Here is a 14,759-nt window from a genome sequence, read left to right as displayed (position 1 = left end):
TATAAGAAATTTTAAGCTCAATATAAACTTGAAACTTCAATAATGACTGCTACAAGATTTAATCACTTTTTAAACAGAATAATTCTAAAGATTCTCTCACACACGTAACCACAATCATAAAAAGACAATAGAGCTAGAATTGAAATCAAAATTAGTATCTCTTCCAGGATTTCACTGGGTTTATATTACTCAAAGATCACGTGGCCCATTACGTTCAAAAACCTGTCAGGATAAAAAGGTTAAAAAAATAAAAGAGAGATTGAGATGTGGTAGGAGAAAACAAAAGATATTAACACCTCTGAACAATTTCTTTGTAGAGAGATAGATGGATGCTTAGTTTGACCTGATTAGGAGCAAGAGTGGACAAGAAGGTAAGTACAATAAGATCTGATTAGTAGCAAGAACAAGATATCAGTATCACAACTGGTCTTTGAATGGAGACATATAGGCTGCAAATTGTTTCAGGATAGGGCTAAAGATGCACATCTTTGCTGAAATAGAAGAAGGACACTGATGAACTTGAGAGCAGCTAAAGGAGAGCACCAGGACAGTGAAGGGCCTGGAGTTAATTCTTTTTGAGAATTAGTTGAAGGAATTGAAGAAAAAGAGACTCAAGGGGCAGGGGGGCAGGACAGCTGTATTGCAGTATCTGACGAGCTGTCATGTGGAAGAACTCATATTATCTCCCTGCTTCAGGTTTCTCCCTTCTCCAACTTATCCTCTACACAATAAAAGCTAAAATGATGATCTTAAAGCACAAGTCTGACAATGTCACCTCCTTGCTCAAAAATGTCCTGTAATTCCTTAGTAGCTATTGAGTAAAATACCAACTCCTCTATTTGGAACTCAAAACCCTTCATAATCTGGTTCCAGCTTACCTTTTCAGCATCATTGTATATTACTCCCCTTCATATAGTCTATGTTCTAGACAAAGTTACCTACTTGTAGTTCTTCACAACTTGACATGACATCCTATTTCCCATCTCTACACCTTTACACAGGCAATCCCCATGCTTAGCATCTAATCCCTTCTCAACTTTGCCTCAAAATCCTTGTTTAGATCAAAGCTCAATTCAAGGGAACAGCTAGGTGGTGCAGTGGATAAAGCACTGGCCCTGGATTCAGGAGGACCTGAGTTCAAATCCAGCCTCAGACATTTGATACTTACTAGCTGTGTGACCCTGGGCAAGTCACTTAACCTTCATTGCCCTGCAAAAAAACCCCAAAAAAAAAAACCCCAAAAAAACAAAGTTCAATTCAAAGTTACCTCCTGCATGAGGTCTTTTCTGACTTCTTCCTATTAGCTGCTAGCCATCCCCCAAATCACCCTGTTATTTTGTATTTATTTATATGTATGCCTGTTGTTATAGTACCATACTCCCCATTAAAAGAAGTTTATTGACACCAGGTACTGTTATGCTCTTATCATTCTATACTCAGAACCTAGCACAAGGTTTAACATGTAGCACAAACTTTAAACATACTCATATACATATTGAAGGAAAATTTGAGTTGTTCTGCTTAGCTCCAGAAGAAATAACTAGGAGCAATGATAGAAGTTGCAAAGAGGTAAATTTATGCTTAATGTTAGGAAAATCATCTTAATCATTGTAGTTATTGTTGTTGAGTCATTTCAGTCATGTCTGACTCTTAGTGACCCCATTTGGGGTTTTATTGGCAAAGATAATGTACTGATTTCCCATTTCTTTCTCCAACTCATTTTGCAAATGAGGAAACTGTATTTGGAGACAGAAATTATTAATTGTTTCAGTCATGTTTGACCCTTCATGACCCCATTTGAGGTTTTTTTGGCAAAGATCCTAAAGTGGTTCACCATTTCCTTCTTCAGTTTATTTTACACAAGTTTAAACTGAGCCAAACACGGTTGACTGACTTGCCCAGGGTCACACAGTAAGTCTCTAAGGCTGGATTTGAATTCAGGTATTCCTGGCTCCAGGCCCTGTCTTCTATCCACTGTGCCACCTAACTTAACCTTTTCAATCATTAGAGATGTACAAATATGGTATGGACTAGACCAGCAGATGATGGATTGATCTCTAATGGGGATCTTTAAGCAAAGACAAGGTGATGATTCATTCACATCTAGGTTAGAATAAATGCCTTCTGAGGTATGTCCCAACCCTGAGATTCTATGAATAATATCTTACAATTCAGAATCTTCTGTCCATTAGTTTTCATCTTAATCTCTCCATCCTCCAGTCTAGTAATACATCCTCTCCACACTGCATGGCAACCATCCTTCATTCTTCATCTCAGTAGCCTCTGGATATTTCATAAGAACTGTTGCCTAAGTTGAATAAGCCTTGACTGGCAAAATTATTTTCTCCCAGAACTATACCCAAAAGGCTATAAAACTGCATATACTCTTTGACCCAGTGATATCACTACTGAGTCTGTATTCCAAAGAGATAAAAGAAAAAGGAAAATGACTAATTTGTACAAAAAATGTCTATAGCAATTCTTTTTGTGGTGGTAGGAATTGGAAAGTGAGGGAATTCCCACCAATTGGGGAACAATTTGTGACATATGATTATGATTAAATACTATTGAGCTATAAGAAATGATGAGCAGGATAGTTTCAGAAAAACCTGGGAAGATTTATGTGAATTCATGCAAAATAAAATGAGCAGAACCAGGAGAACATTATGCACAGTAACAATAATATTATGAATGACTTAACTACTCTAATCAAGATATTAATCCAAAATAGTTCCAAAGGACCCATGATGAAGATTGCTATCCACCTCCAGAGAGAGAACTGGCGGACTCTGAATGCAGATTGAAGCATACTTTTTTAAAATTTTCTCTATTTGCCCTTTTAATCTGATTTCTTTTGCTATATGACTAATGTGGAAATATTTTACATAATGTCACATGTATAATTAATATCAGGTTGTTTGCCTTCTCAAGAATGGGATGGGGTGGACTGGTGTGAGAGAAATTGGAACTCAATTTTTTTAAATAAATGTTAATTGTTTTACATGTAATTGGGGAATATTGAACAAAATAAATTAAAATATAATTTAAAAAATATTTCTCCCCTTCACTAATATCAACTGCACCCATTATCTCAATGTTAACATTTATTTTATTTCTAATATAGCCTGGTTCTTGGCAAATACCAAAAAGAAGGTGATTTGTACAGTTTTCTTTACATGCCCATTGAAGTCAAAGGTACCCCCCATCATGAAATTGAGGGGAACCGGAACACATGCAACATTGAGAAAATCAGGATTTCCTACCCAAAAATATAAAAAGAGGTAATGATAGAATATTATCCACAGGCTGCATGGAATACAACTTTTGTTTTTGTTTTTGCTGGGTAATGAGGGTTAGGTGACTTGCCCAGGGTCACACAGCTAGTAAGGGTCAAGTGTCTGATGCCAGATTTGAATTCAGGTCCTCCTTAATCCAGGGGTGGTTCTTTATCCACTGCACCACCTAGCTGCCCCTGGAGTACAACTTTTGAAGATTTTTCTCAGATCTTTTGGATTGTACAAATATAAGAGAAATTCAGATTATATTACTGGGTTTTTCTTTCCCCTTTGCCTGGGGAAAGAAATTTGCTCATAAAAAGCAATTTTGTTTCTCTGCCTGTCTAAATAAATAAATAAAACCAAATGTTTTGGAAAAATACATTTATGGAATATTTCAAGAGGAAGAGGAAGAAAATGCTGGACATTTAGGTAAACTGATTTCCTAGTCATCAATTTTTCTGTCATTCAACAGATATTAAATTGGGAAGTACTTCCCTTTTACCTTCCTTGTGAGTTGCTATTTGGAGAGACAGCCATTCAGCCCAAACTGTGCTGAACTATAGCATCTAAAGGGAAAGTGTTAAAATGAAAAAGTTTGTCATGCCATTTTGAAACTCCTCTCTATCTGAAGAAAAAAGACCTCACAGCATTCCAGGCTAGGACCTAAATGTATATTATGATTTTTTTTTCTTTCTGCTTCTTTTCTTCTATACAAGGTAGTAAAAAAAAGATGTAGAGATTTATGATACTGTGACTACTAGAAAAATATCTTAATGTTTAATCATCTGATTCTGTTTGGATGTATTTAGGAGAAAAAGAGACATATTGGGTATTTGGAATTTATTCAAATGTTCACACTTCATTCTTTCATGTGGTCAAGAAATAGCTTATGATCTCTTTAAAGCAAAGATTCTTAACTTTTTGTGTGTCATGGAAGGATATTTCTAGAACATAGATTGCCACTTTATTGGTACTTGCAACAACAAATTGCTTTTAGATACTAAATGAGGGTGATATTTGAAATAAGAAATCCAAGCATGACATTTTAAATTTGATTATGTGTGAGCAAAATTCCTCAACCACATTACTGTTACTAGCCCAATTATCACCATTTTAGCATCAAAGAATCCATAATTCCAGGATGCTGCCCTCATTATATTAGGCAATGATTATGAACTTGCCGATATTAGTAAGTGACATTGTAATAACACTTTAAAATTTGCAAAGTACCTTTACCAAATGAACCAGACAGATGCCATCATGAGGACATAACCATCAGAAATAAAGATCATGGTACCAAAACACACAAAATGACAAAGTAAGGCTCAAGTATACAATCACAAATTGGAATAAATACAACTTTAAATTATTGATAGTGCATGCCAGCATTGCAAATTTTTATATGATCCCAAACTTTGTTTCATCCTAACTTTTGATTCCTGTAGTTCTACAGGCTCAAAAGTATACCCTAAATACCACTGCATTTGCCTCTTACTCCACCAATATCCATGATTATCTTTATTATTGGAGACTGCTTGCTGAAACATCTGGAAGAAAAGAGAGGGAGTTCATGAACCTCCTGACATTATTACTCACCAGAAAGAGAAAGATTTGTAGTCCTTATTTTAATTTCTTTTGAGTAAGAAAAAATGCATGGTCCCTATAAAGTATATGTAAAATTCACATAAGTTGCATATAGTTAAAATTATATTTGGCCTACAGCAAAAAAATGTAAATTTACACACATTTTATTAGTTAAGACTCATCATGTCCCAGAATGCAAAGCTCATTCATTCCACCTCAGTTCAAATGGATGAGAACACTCTAGCTCTCACCATTACTCACAAGTGCTCTACATCTTTATTTAAAAAATGTGACATTGCTCTATCTAGCCATAACCTCCTATCACTCCAACTATCCTTGTGCCTAATCTTTCCTAAACCTTCTCTTTACCCCAATCAAAACCTCTAATCCCAAGGCTCCTCAGTACATGATCAAATCATTACACTTTTTATGACTTCATATTTCTCCCTTACTAATTATAAGGTCTAAAATTCTAGCTGTGATGTCTAAAAATCTAATGAGTGGTCACCTTAAATTGGGAGCTTTAGCAAGAGTTTAGCCTTTTAAGTATTTGTTAAAGTGTATTAGGAGTTAGTAAAGAGAGCGAGAGAGGAAAACCCCAGTTTGGATCTATTCAGTATAGCCAGATGAACAGCCCACATGAAATTCGGCCACCACGCCAAAGTCCAGAACCAAAAGGACACCCTTCTCAGCGGTTTCTCCCAGAAGCCCCTTCTGACAACAGAAGCCAGACCATCCTCACACACAGGTCCAAGCTAATTGGTTGGTAGCATTGATTGAAACAACTAACAGGCAGTAACTTCTGGATGCCAATCTGACCTTATGGACACTAAGTCACATGCTTTCTCCTCAGGGGCTGAGAAATGTCTTTCTCAGCAGGGGTAGTGCTCCAATTCTCACAGTCCCCCCTGTGCTCCATGAGAAGAAACATTGTTTCCTCACGTGAAGCAATAACAATATAGATACTTATGACTAACAAAGTAAAGGGAATGAAAAGAGAGAAAAAGAAATTGAGCGATGCATTAACAAAGGCTAAAGGGAGCACTCCCCTATTAGTAGGTAGACATTACAAACAGAAAAACTAAAGGGGGTACTCTGCTTTAGTAAGTGGACATTATAAACAGTGTATACAATGTGGAAAAGGAAAACAGGAAAATGTCCATTTAAGTCTTTGGAAGTCTTTTCTCAGATGATTCTTGAGATGTCCTCTGGGGTTGATAATGATTCTGGAGTTGATAGTGATTCTCAACTGCCCAGTCTCACTACCTCATTATTTCCTGTACTGGAGCTAAAATGCCTTGTCTGTTTCTTTCCTCCCTCTCATTTCCTTCATAAATATATGTTGCTATTTCTTTAAGTCTGTCAGGAATCAAAGTACTCCAGCCTGGACACTGCCTTTCAAAATATTTCCAAATTTCTAGTAAGGACCGGTATATAAAATGAGAATGGATAACATGGGCATCTCTAGCGTCTAATGAGTCTAGTCTAGAATATTGCATGGCATGCTTACACAACCTGTCATAGAATCTATTAGGTCTCTCATCAGGTCCCTGCACTGTATCTATAAATTTTTGCCAGTTATCAGTCTTCCTACCACAGGATTCCATTGCCTTCAACAATGTTTCCCTTGTATCTTTCAACATATCAAAAGGCCTATGGATATTGGGGTCCCAGTCAGGATCTTGAACAGGCCATCCAATATCAACTTTTCCTGTTGCTTCTGGGGCACTTGCTGCAGCTATTATATCAGCTTTTTCCCCTGGGCATAATATCGTTTCCATGAGATCATTAACATCATTCCAAGTGGGCTGATATGCTCTGAAAATTGCCCTAAAATGGCTGATAGCTGCTGTGGGATCCTCATCAAATTTAGGAATTTCTTGTTCCCATAAACCTAAATCTTTGGGACCAAAAGGTAGGTATATAGCACCTGAGCTTCACTACAACACCCCTTTTATCTTGGGTGGGGCTCTCTTGAAGGGGAAGGATTTATATCCTCTCTGTCTCCTCTACACATGAATTTTCTCTTTTTTCCTTTTTTATTTCCTTGGTTGATGTTTCAGCCTGAAAGACAGGCTTACATTCAAGTTCAGGCTCAGAGTCCTCTTTTTCTCCCTTTTTGGTCAGTTCCTTACTTGCTTCATTCCAGAGGTTCCAATAAGTAAAATCTTTGGGGGACACCAAGTGAAGGGTCATTTGTAGAGTTTTCAGTGTTAAGTGGTCAAAAGATCCATTCTCTAACCATTTGTTTTCCAGTAAGCTAGAACATTTTTTATCCCATATAAAACACAGTTTGATAAGCCTTGTTTTTGTCATACCCGGCTGAATCTGTAGCTTATAAGAGTCCCATGCTGCGATTATTTTCTCAAGGGGGGGAACCCCAAATTATGTGGTATGTACTATTGTGAATCCCCTTCCTGTAATCCGAAAATTTACTCACTATAACACAAAGAAAAGTAAGAATAAAAATAAAAATAGGAATAGAACATTCAAATTCTTAAGGACCAAGCGTAAACACGAGGTCACTTCTGGCCTCTGTGAATAACCAGGAAAGGAAGCTTAAAATAATCGAGACCCAGTAATTAGCCACTTCAAACTCCACACTTTCCTGTTCTCAAATCCCTTGCCAACTGTCCTAACACCTCTCATTTCTTGAGAAAATTCAGCTGTGGATTATTCCTATCTTCTTAGCCTCTATTATACTCCTCCTCTCCTACTCATGATTCATTCAATGAAGATGGAGGAAGTCTTATAACCATGTTGACTAGATAGATTGCACATTCATGTTAGCCACCTTAATTGAGACTGCACTGCAGCAAGGCAGTCCTTTCATCCCTCTTTAATTCCTATCCTCTCTTACTCTCCATGGAAGTTATTTCAAACTCTGTTTTCTCTCCATATGACTCCCATATCCACCCCTCCCCACCTGACCCTTATCCAGTGACTTCCTTATTACTTTAAGGAGAAAATAACAACATCTAACATGACCTCTCTCTTCCTAAGAACAGAAATATTAGGTTCTGGTAAGGGTAGGACCAGAGAGCCACAGATTCCTGACCAGACCCTGGTCCAGTTCTCAATCCAGGTTCAGGCTAAAGGGTAAAGACAATGGAACTTTTTCATCATTTTATTGATACTCTTCTCCTCTCTCATGTGGCTTTTCTACCTGTAGACCTAGAAAAACACTTATGAACTATTTATCATTTGTTAGGAATCTTACTATACACATTTTTACTCTTATACAACATTTGTACTGGCTGGTAACTACCTCATCCCTTCTGTGTTGAGATTTGAGTGACAAGGTAGGTGGCTAGTAGTGATAGATTAAGCATGCCCCTATGAGGCAGAGGAGATTTTCTAACTCTATTGGCTTGAATCCCCATCAGTGTGCTTCCTGTAAGATTAATCAGGTGAGTATCATTTCAGTCACGCTGCATTAAATAGTTGTTAGAAAGGAGAAATTTACTAAGGTGGTACAGCAAGAAGAATCAGTACAAAAATATTCCCACAGATGTCCATAATTCATTCTCCCACAATTGTATACAGAGTCCAAAGGGACAGTATGTTTGAGGTTAGTGTGAGCATAGGTATAACTGAAAAGCTATGTGCAAGTAAAATCATCTTTAATGTACTGGTGGCACTTAATTTTTTAAAGGACATACAGTAACTAATTATAATTATCATCTCCCTTACAGGGTCCTTGTGAAGCTCAAATAAGAAAAATAAGATAACATTGGTAGTGATGAGCACAGTGCCTTGAACATGGTAGGTGCTTTAAAAATGCTGATTCTCTTACTCACTTCCCTTTTAAATAAAATGGCATGACAAAATTCCTCAGCCAATGACATCAGACTTCTGCTGAAGTCATTGCACTTCATGCAAAGACCTTTAACACAATTAAAAGCCTATGGTTGAGACTATTGGGATGATTGAACCTCTTATCACTTATTTTAGGGGCAGCAGGATGTTAAGGGGTAAAATTCTAGCTAAACTGTCTAAAATATCTAATGAGTGGTCGCCAATAAATTATAAGCTTTAGCAAGAGTTAGACTTTTAAGCATTTATTAAGGAGAATAAGAATTTGGTAAAGAGAGAGAGAAAGGCCTAGATTCCTATCTATTAAAGGGAGAGCACATTTCTAGCTCCCTTCTCCGCCAGCGTCCTCAGGAAAGAGACCGAGACTGAGCGCCAGTCTCTTCCTTCCTCCTCCCACTAGTCCGCGTCACTTCCTGACTCCTGAAGAAAAGACTCCTGGTCTTGCCCTCAAAGACCTTCCCTTCATGGGCAGAACTCTTCTACAGTAAGTATCCAGCAGGTGGCGTTATTCCAATCATTACAAGGATAATGATTGTTTTACTCAGTCATTCAGTTCTTGTATTTGCACACTAAAGTCTTCATGTCTCTTGATAATTGTTAAGGTCATAATTAAAAAGAAAATATGAAAAAAATCAAGACTAAATGCTTGTTTATTTTTCTCCTAGGGCCTAGGTCCACATTTCCAGTAACTGTCACCAGCTGAATTGTGGTACCTAACTATAGAATCTTGAGCCTAATGGTACAGTAAGCCCAAAGCATCTAAAAGGCTTTGAGGATTATATACACATGAATGCATTGAGGTTCACAGTGGGGAAGTGGCCTAAGTTCATTCATGTAGTGAGTAGCAGAGATAGGTCTTGAACCCAGCAGATCCTCTGATTCTGGATCCAGTATTCTTATGATTACAGTATGCTATCTCTTCACAGATTGGTGGCAGTCAAATTGTGGAGAGCTTTAAATTCAAGGCTGAGAACTTTGAAGTATATTTCAGTAGAAATAGGGAGCTTCCAAAGATTTTTGAGCAGAGGAGTTATGTCATCAGGCCAGTGTCTTGGAATGGAAGCTGGTAAATTAGTTGGATAGAGAAGCTGAAACAGCAACCACAAAATTAGAATTATGTTGCCATATTCCAGGTTCTAGGAGGGGATGAGGGCCTTAAGCAGGTTTCTGACTCCATAAGTATAGATAAGATTTAATAAGGGTTGGGGTTCAAGTGAAAATAGATGACTTTCCAACTCTGAGATTTTTACAACTCTATTGAAACTGGAAAGTCCTAGAAAGTGAGAGAGCAATTTGAAATAAACTTAATCTCACTAAGTTGAAGTAAAATGGTGAAATCAGAGGACTAGGATTCAAATCTTTATTTTCTTAATATCTATATAACCATGAATAAGGTACTTTCTCTCTCTGGTCCTCTATGTCTTCATCCGGGAAATATTTGATCATATTATATCTAGGGTCCTCTCCAGCTTGAAAGCCTATGATTGGGGTAAGCTAGGTGGCATAGTGGATAAACCACCAGCCCTGGATTCAGGAGGACCTGAGTTCAAATCCAGTCTCAGACACTTGACACTTATTAGCTGTGTAACCTTGGGCAAGTCACTTAACCCTCATTGCTCAGGGGTAAAAAAGCCTATGATCTTGAGAATCTTTTTAAGTGAAAATATTTCATAATCATTTCTTCCCCAGTCACAACATTTAGGAGAAAAATATATGTCTACCCCTTGGGAGAATCTATTCCCAGGAAACTAAACCATAATAGGTTCCAAGGGGGCTCATTTAATAGAGATTTTCCTGATCACAACCTCTATCTTATATTCCATTTGGAGGCTTCAGGATTTGAAGCAAGTCCAGGTCTTTGAGGACTATTATTGGTTATGTAGCCTCAAGGGATGTAACTTGCTATTTCTTGAGTTTCCAGTGTGGTTATGAAAATATCCTCTGTATTTATTCCTCAACTCTCCTCCTGGATTCTCAAGAGAGAGTAACAGAGAGAGACAAGCAGTCCCTAGGTTTTTTTACATGGAAGAGATATTTGGGAGTGATGTCCCACGGACCCTTCTCTTACACTGAATCCTCATGAGTGTCTGGGGAAGGGACTGATTTGCACTGATCACATGGGGAGGAAAAGCCTTCATTTCCAAGCAACACCCAGAGTTGCCTGAATCCCTGTTAGGAAGGACACTGAGAGCTCCTGTGTGTAGAACTTGGAGACTTCTTCTCAGGTTAATTTCCAGGTAAACACCAGTGCTTGTGCCATGCTAAGTTTAAGTGGTTCATTTACTCTGGGAAATGACCTAGACATGAGAGATGGGTGGTGAGATCAGGAATCACCAGCATTGGGAAGGAAAAGCAGATATTCCCTCAGGACAGGGCATATTCTTAGCAATGAATCGAGATTCCAAGAAGAAAAGTAGTGTACCATTGTGAGGAATAACTTTCAACAATCATACCCTATAGACAGTTGTCTGATTCCACTCAGATCCCACTTTGGGGAGAATGGTGGGTCTTTTCGACTGAGGGACTTGGTAAACTGTGTCCCTGATATGGATCTAAAGGGGAGTTAAAGTACTATGACACAATTTGAGCATGATCTATACAGGTTGCACCTGGAAACAGTGCAACATGTAGCTACCAAGCCACATTTAAAGAGGACATGGAAGTGATGTGCCTAAAGGGACTCTGATCCTTTCGCTGTCTCTGAAACATACATATCCTGGAAATAATCTTTGAAGTGGGTGATCAGACTAGAGAGATTCCCTTCTGAGTGTCCTTTGGTCACCTTGGTCAGAGAGGATGGATACTGTGCCCTGTAAAAGTTTAAAAGGCAGTGAAAAGTTTCTGTCTGCTGTGGGAAGGACTCTCATTTTAGTCTCTTGCTGTGTAAGGAAAGCCAATAAGTTCATTCATAGTTCTTTTCTGATAAACACTACAACACTTGCTATGCTATAAGCATTCAACAGAAACAGCCAGAACTCCAGACAAAAACAAACCTGTCAGGCCATGAGAATAAGTCAGATAGATATACAGTGTGACTTTGGAGTAGCTGTGGGCCTTTGAAGAAATCTGGTAAAGTCTCCCCAGCATAAGAAACATTTCCTTAAAATACCAGGTTTATTGGGTTGTGTGTTCAATTTGCCTTAGTTCAGAATTAGATTCATTTATTCATTCATTCTCTCACCATAAACTGACGGTTATGTTCAAAGTGAAAGGTTGTGTAGGGTAGTGAGTGGGCTGCCTTTGAAAGCAGGAAAACATGCCTCTGAGCCATACTGTGTATCGCACATTAAATTAAGAAAAGTTGCTTATCTACCTAAGTGGAGGGATCTTCAATACCCAAGGTTCCTGCAGTAATGAAGCCATAAGTTTAGACTTTCTAAAAAAAAACACATACAAAACATTGAACTAAGCACTGAGATTTAGTAAAAGTCTGTGTCCTCAATTGATTTGTAATCTGAATGGGGAGATCAAAGATATAGAGAAACAATTATAGTTCAGCATATATTGCTAGGAGAGACAACTTGCTACAAAAGGTCTAAACATGAAGAGAATGAGATGGGGGACACAGGCTAAAGAAGGGATAGCAGTAAAGGTAAAGGTGACAGTGTGAGCAAATGAGCAAATGTGTATTCAAGTTTGGCCGAATAGTTCAATTTAGACTATGACTATACTGAATATGCCTCTCTTCTGATTCTCACTCCCTTTTCTAAGGTGGATCCAAGCATCAGTGACCACAATATTCCCCTCTCCATAATCTAGGGCTGCTGCTATTTACAAGTTATTCACTATTTACACATTCATCTTTTACTTACTGTCGAAAAACAAAATAGAGGTCAAGACCCAAAATATTTCTTGTTAATTGAACCTTAGAAATAACACAAAAAGATGCAGGGACTCAAAGGTAAGTTTTCAATGATCGGTGTAATTCTATCATTGGAACTAGAGAGGTTCCTACCTGCAAATGGGCTATGTCAGGTTACTTCCTTCTCTCTATCATGAGTGTTCATATTCAGAGATTACACTCTTAAAGGTTACTATTAGCGGTGTCTTGCTCTAACTGAAAAGACAAGTGGCATTCATCTTCTTACAGATCCATACACCAAAACCTTTTCTTAGTTCTCAGTATCATGGATTTAGAGTTAGAATGGACCTTGGCTCTCTGCCACTCACCTGCCTCATTTGTTAAGTAAAGGAGTTGTACTAGATAACTTTTAAAATGCATTCCAGGTCTAAATTTCTAAAGCTTAGCATAGTGCCTGGCATACAGTTGGTACTTAATAAATGTTTACTGACTGGTTGATTAAAATTACGATGTATTTCTGTTTTCATTATAATGCTATGAATTCCTGTTTTCATGAATGATGCACAGTGGAATTGTGTGGTGGTTACTGGTCTGCAAAACTGGAAAAGTTACCAATATACCTAAAGATTATCCTTTTTTATTCTTCTATTCATTCTTATACAGTCCAAACTGAGCAAGAAACTGGGTCAATGAATCTTTTTCTTATTTTGTTTAAGTCTTTGAATTTGTAAATAATATTTCCCAAGTTATTTGCATTTTAACTTTCCTTATTCTTATACATATAAAATGAAATAATTTGGAAATTCTTTTCATGTTGACCTTTTATTTTGATGAATCTAATGAAAACTAGGTCATAGAGCAGAAGGAAGAAAATTATCTGATTGTAACATATGTATGGGAAGAAACTCAGTACCTCCCTACCATGTCAAGCAATATTACAAGGCCTAATCTTGAATTTTGTACTGATGGAGAGTTAGAGATTATATTAGGAAGAGAAAACGTTTGGTATCATTTTTCAATTCTTCAAAACAGCTCACACTGGGGAGTAAGTATATCATTCAGAGAAAAGCCTAGAATATGGAATCAGAAAAACGAATTAAAATCTCAGTTCTTCAGGCAAGTCATATCCCTTTGGACCTTCATTTCTGAACCCAAGATGGGTTTTGTACATTCTCTAGATTGACCCTTGCAGTTCCAAGTCCTATCCATGATCCTATGAAAATGCTCAGTCAAAAGCCTTTGTAATTATATTTCATTTCCTCTCTCTCTTCTTCTTCCCTGCTTCTATCCATAAAACATCTTGAAAAGAGGCTGTGGTCCTAGAGGGACTATAAGCTCAGCTCAGGTATCATCTGCTTTGGTGGAGGGAGGCTAACCAACCTCAGTGGATCTGATAAGGGTCCATCTGCCCCACTCTATTCCATGTCTGTCTCATTTTATGGATAGAGGTAAACTCTATTCTCCCTTAGCCAAGAGATAAAATGTGGTGTAGTGTGAGGGGGCTATGGCCTAAGAATAAAGAGGCAATACAAATTGTTGTTATTAACAAACTATGTGATTTTAGATAAATCACCTCACCTTTTTGGATATCACTTTCCTCACTTGTAAAACAAAGGGGTTGTATTAAATGACCTCTTTGGTGCCTCCCACTTTTAATGTTCTTTGATGTGTATCTCTGAAATAAAAAATAGAGCCAGGTCAAGACATTTATGTGCGCTAGACAAGGTTTGAAAGTTGCATGCCTCTGTGTCATTGTCTACCTGAGACTTCAGACTTTCATCGATAACATCTGGGCTTGGGGGCAGCTAGGTGGTGCAGTGGATAAAGCACTGGCCCTGGATTCAGGAGGACTTGAGTTCAAATCTGGCCTCAGACACTTGACACTTACTAGCTGTGTGACTTTGGGCAAGTCACTTAACCCTCATTGCCCTGAAAAAAAAAGGAAAGAAAAAGAAAAGATAACATATGGGCTTTAATTTGTAACAGAAAAAAGACTTCAGTGTCAATGGAAAGTGTTTCTGGTATTAAAATGCATGTATTTTTTTTTAAGTACAAGTGACCTTTCTTGTACCTCACCCACTAACTTTCCTGAATATTGAATTCTAGGATAATGCTTGCTTTGCTTACTTCTATTTCTAGGCAGTTAAGTGATACAGTGGATAGAGTGCTAGGTGGAGTCAGGCATACCTAAGCTTAAATCTCACTAGGTGACCCTGGGCAAGTCATTTAACTTCTATCAGCTTCTGTTTCCTTATGTATGAAATGGAGATGATAATACC

Source organism: Dromiciops gliroides, chromosome 5 (assembly GCF_019393635.1).
Source record: "Dromiciops gliroides isolate mDroGli1 chromosome 5, mDroGli1.pri, whole genome shotgun sequence".
Taxonomy (NCBI): domain Eukaryota; kingdom Metazoa; phylum Chordata; class Mammalia; order Microbiotheria; family Microbiotheriidae; genus Dromiciops; species Dromiciops gliroides.
This window is presented reverse-complemented; position numbering follows the sequence as displayed.